General features: G+C 52.1%; 1 pseudogene; it reads right to left on the bottom strand.

The window, feature by feature from the left end:
- Window positions 1–2,337: 2,337 nt before the first annotated feature.
- LOC149359790 (uncharacterized) lies at window positions 2,338–3,234 on the bottom strand (annotated as a pseudogene).
- Between the last annotated feature and the right edge of the window lie 2,007 nt (window positions 3,235–5,241).

The following is a 5,241-nucleotide window of genomic DNA, read 5'->3' as shown; positions in this document are numbered from 1 at the left end:
AGGAGCCGTATTCCTTCAAGATTTATGATCCATTTTTCATTTCACTAGGGGGGACATCAGCGTGACGGCTACATCTGACGAAAGCAGCAAGGAGCCAATCAAAGAAATTACAAAATAGCATGTGCCCAAGGCGACGATCACCTTCACCAGTTGCCGAACGCACGGGCTTACCATTGGCTGCTATATATAGCTCGTGGTGACATCTGCTTGCCAACTAGCCAATGCCCCGGTCGTTTCCCACGGATGATTAAAAGCTGCGGCCACGTCAGCGAACAAGAGTGGCCAATGCCAGAGGACCAAATAGATACAAAATGGAAAATGCTAAACGCATCCTTGAGGAATACGGTCCCGGCGCACCCTTTCGTGCTTTTTCGATTTGCTCTTTTGCTATTTGCGATGCCGTGAAGAGTCTCCATCAGCACCTGCGCGCAGCGCTCACGGACGGCTGCTCTGCGCCGGTAATGTCACCGGTCGTGTGACGACAGGTGGCCAATAACGCGACGCTGACTATACGGTAACCCCACGTGATGGCGGCGTCGTCGCGTGATGTGAAGTGACCACCAGACGGACATATGATATGTTACGCCAGCGTAAACGTGCTCACGTCAGAACTAAGCCACTCATAGCTTCGCTGTAAACGAAGAGAGAAGAACCGGTGAAGAGCTAGCAAGCGCACCCCGATGATAAGCTCGCCCGCTTTGCACTGCTGGCGATGGCTCCGAGAACCGCCGAATGCAGACAAATGGACGGGAGGAGACAGCAGAGACGAAAGATGGGCTTTATACAATTTCGCTGTTACAACCTTTCCGTTGAAGTTCGGAAAAATGATCTGAGTGCAATTAGTGACTTGCCTCGCGAAACTGTGATAACACTTAACTTCAGAATTTTTTTATGGTTTCTTGGGTTTATTTCTGCTATTCTTTATACGGTTTCAAAGTGAAGACGTTTCCTTAAACAGATTGCTTCGAAAACTACATACAGAAAGCCTTAAGAATTTGTTCTAATATTCCATTCTGCATAAGTCCGAAGATCGAAACTTTACTTCGGTCATTCTGTCGGCGTACCGCGAAACTCTGTCTCTGAACGCATCAATCATTCGTAGAGATCCTTCAGTCCCTAACACCCAGACAATAACGCCAAGCAGAGGCAAAAAAAAAAGTTGAAATCATTCTTCTAAACTTGCGCATTGAGCAGCTATCCGGTGAACGTCGATTTCAAAAGATGCCAGCCATTTAAGATGCAGTCGTCACGCGAGCAAAAGGGAAACGTTGCGAAACGAACGCTGCCTAGCCGAAGAGTTGCACATTTCGGAAATGAGCGTTGCTTGAAACGCGCCAGCATTCCATCCACGCCGACGGACCCTTGAATGCTTTTCTTACGAATCTCAACTTAGGGAAGCACTCCTTTCGAGACAGCAGTTGGGGCATCGATCTCCGCAGGAATCGCGTAAAATTCGCTTGTCGACCAGTCATTACTCGACGGTACCGCGAGGAGCGGAATGTTTCGGCAGCAGCTGTCGTCAGAGCGTAATGTGCGCTGAGGAAGCACAAACACTACACTAAAGAGACAAAACCACTGGGAAGTTATGCTGTCATGTCATTATTCATTCGGTTCGTCGTCTCCTAAGTGGTGTTTCCTTTATGGTGCCAAAATACCAACTCTGCGAAGAATAAAACTTGGGAGGATCTTCGCAAAGGCACTTTCTAGATGAGCTGCGACCGCATTTGGTACATATATAAAGAGGGCGGGGTCTATCTACTCTTTACTACTACTGCTACTATTACTGCTTTACTACTACTACCGCCGCCACCGCCACTGCCACCACCACCCGGCGCTCGGCTGCTGACCCGAAAGACGCGGGTTCGAACCCGGCCGCGGCGGCCGAATTTCGATGAAGGCGAAATTCTAGAGGCCCCTAGTACTGTGCGATGTCAGTGCACGTTAAAGAACCCCAGGTGGTCGAAATTTCCGGAGCCCTTCACTACGGTGTCCCTCATAGCCTGAGTTGCTTCGGGACGTTAAACCCCAATAAACCAAACCAAAGCCACCACCACTACCACTACCGCTACTACTACTACTGGTGGCTACGGTGGGGGGGTACGCTCGCATTCTGCCACCCTTTTGAACGGGGACTGCTTGGAGCGCGGTGGGGGTGTGGGGATGGGGGAGGGGGGATTTGCAGGTAGCGCGCGCACAGTGGTCGACAATTGGACAGGGCTCCTTTAGCGTGTGGTGCAGCTCGCACCGGGGAGGGCTCCTATGCACCGGGACTGGTGCACGGGGGCAGGGGCCCCGAAGGGGGATACAGCTGGATGGCTGGGGGGGGGGGGTTACAGTTTATAGCCTGGTGGCCAGGCCTGTCACCTGGAGGAATTCCAGGAGTATCCTGAAGGCAGCGATGGGGCTGCGGGCAGGGTGGAGCAGGTCTTAGGCTGAGTTGGCAGGGATGCCCAGGGCACGGTAACCTTGGACCATGGTGGTGCGTGCTGCGTCCAGGGTCGGGCAGGAGCAGAGGAGGTGGTCTAGGGACTCGTCGGCCCCGCAGGAGGAGCAGGCTGGGGAGGAGGCTCTACCATGGCGATGGAGACGGGCCTGCGTCCAGGAGGAGCCCGTTCGGAGCCGCAGGAGTAGAGAGCGCTCTTTACGCGGCAGGTCGTCAGGAACCCTTAGGAAGCGCTCCCCCGCTGCCAGTCGGGGATCTGGGTGGAGACCCTGGATGGCCCGCCTGAGAGCAGGGCGAGCAAAGTCGAGTTGGGTGACTGCCAGGTTGATGGGAGAGCCGCTGGTGTGAGCAACACCGGCCACCTGGTCTGCCGCCTCGTTACCCGCAATGCCGACGTGGGAGGGAACCCACTGGAGGGCAACAGGGCGGCCAGAGTCCTCGATGGTCATCAGGCGGGCCTTGAGGCGGGCAACGGTGTCCTGCCTTGTCTGTCCTTGCCGTAGGAGCAGGAGGGCAGCCCTTGAGTCCGTCAGGATGACGGTTGGTTGCTGCCCAGGGATCAGACTGAGGATGTCTGCGGCCAGGTGGAGTCCGGCCAGTTCGGCCGCTGTAGAGCTGGCCGGGAATCCTAGCCGGCAGGCCAGGGCTATACCTAGGGTTGGCACGACGCAGGCTGCCGCAGCTTGTCCGGTGGTCGGGAGGACTGAGCCATCTGTGAAAATCTGGAGGTGATCTTCCAGCGTCTCGTGCAGCAGAGCGGAAATGCTCTGTTGGAGGGCAGCGGCCAGAGTTCACCTCCACTACTACTACTACTACTACTACTACTACTACTACTACTACTACTACTACTACTACTACTACTACTACTGCTACTGCTACTGCTACTGCTACTGCTACTGCTACCGCCACAACCACCACCACCACCACCACCACCACCACATTTAACGAGAAATACCGATAATATATGTGTCGTGAACACACGTTGCCGATGGTTACACCATTACTACTAAATAATGTTTCTGCTACGAGAGCTACTACTAAAGAAGCAAGTGCTAATGCAGAATGCAGGCACGGAATCGGTAGATGGTGGGAAAATTGCGTCTTGGAGGGGTTTTTTGGTATGGCCAGCCCCGTGATATTACTCCGACTCCGCGGATTTCCGGAATCCAACCGCGCTATCTGTGAGAGCCAGCACAAAACACCCCACAAGTGCTTACTATAACTCGAGCTTTTTTCATCGGGAGTGGCTATTATTAATTTTTTGCGTCCGGACGGAAACGAACTTCGAAAAAATAATGCTTATTCCATGCAACTCGCTGTAAGCTGAAATTTTGCGAAGAATTGATCACGTTTGGACAAATTTTTTCTGCAGGTAAGATGGACGGATTTCGCAAGTGTTTCCTCCATCAAAAACCTGAAAGGATCAGGTGGTTATTTTCCTAACCTGGTGGTCCTATAGCTTTGCTTTTTCGATTTATTGCGTTACTGTCGTGGGTGGAGTACTTTATTAGTGGCTGGAAACAAAAATTTTGTTACGCAGTCCTTCACGGTCCTTCACGGGGAGCCAATCCCTTACTTTCGCGCGTAATGTACAGTCGGGGACAAAAGTCTTTGAACCGCGTGCTGCGTAAACGAAGCCGATAGTTCTGTAATTAGCCACCGGCTTGAGGCCACATTTGTGGAAGAGAAACAGCAGCTGCCAGCTGACGGGTAATTACAGATCTGTCGGCTTCGTTTACGGAGCATGCGGACGAGAGACTTGTCTTCGGCTCTATTTACGCGGCAATGAACCCTAGAGGCATTACAGGCGCCGCGGTGGCTCAGTGGTTATGGTGCTCGGCTGCTGCCCCGAAAGATGCGGGTTCGATCCCGGCCGCGCAAAAACAACTCGGTGTTGGTTGCGACACTTGAATTTGCGTCTGATGCACATAACTCCCCCCCCCCCCCCCCCCTCCACCCTTCTCGAATTTTGCCAGCCTTCTTAACTGCCCTGAGAACTCCATCCTCCACCGCTAACTCATGACGCTCCTTACTTGCTTTTCACGGCTATTCACTCAAGAGGAACGCTGACGCAGGTGCCACGAAAACATACGTGCCTGAAGGAACGTGTATCAGATGAACTACCTTTAAGAGGTGCGTAGTACGCAAATTCTGGAAAAAAAACACGATTTTCTTAAACACTATAGTGGTCTATGCACCGCATATCTATTCCAAACTGGCGTACGCATTCCCCACTACGAGAGTTGATGATTTTTTGGTAAAGTCTTCTGGCTGAATGTAAGGGATTGTTTATGAAAAATAACAGCTCTCATGAGTCGTAATAAGGTATAATTTCTGGGTAGGTGCGATATATTTTGTTTCAGTTACCGATATAAAAGTTCTGAGAATATATAAACGGCGAGAAAGACATAGGCGCTCTGGTGCCATTGCGACTGAACCGGCCCATTTTTTTCGAAGGTATGTTTTTTAGAACTGTGCATTCTTTAGCCACGCCCTTATTGAGCTTCAAACGTCGAGGTTTCGTGGCGGAGTGGCAGCACGCTGGCGGTCCGGGTCCCCATCAAGACCCCAATGTTCGTTTCTTGACGACACAAGTGGCGGACACCTCCGGCGACCCATTTTGCAGACACTTCCGGCGTAAACATAGCCACCGAATGCTTTCGCATTAATAATATGGTTACCAGTCGCATAGTACTCGTCCAATGTTGTGTCTTGTTGCTGGCCAGGAAATGTGAACTGTCACACGCAGTATCTCTGGGTGAGCACATTTTTCAAGCCAAGAGGGCCCAGCGGGCTTT

The sequence above is a fragment of the Amblyomma mixtum genome, chromosome 2 (assembly GCF_055824585.1).
Source record: "Amblyomma mixtum isolate Tamu chromosome 2, ASM5582458v1, whole genome shotgun sequence".
Classification (NCBI taxonomy): Eukaryota; Metazoa; Arthropoda; class Arachnida; order Ixodida; family Ixodidae; genus Amblyomma; species Amblyomma mixtum.
The sequence above is the reverse complement of the archived record's forward strand: the minus strand, read 5'-3'. Positions and strand labels throughout refer to the sequence as shown.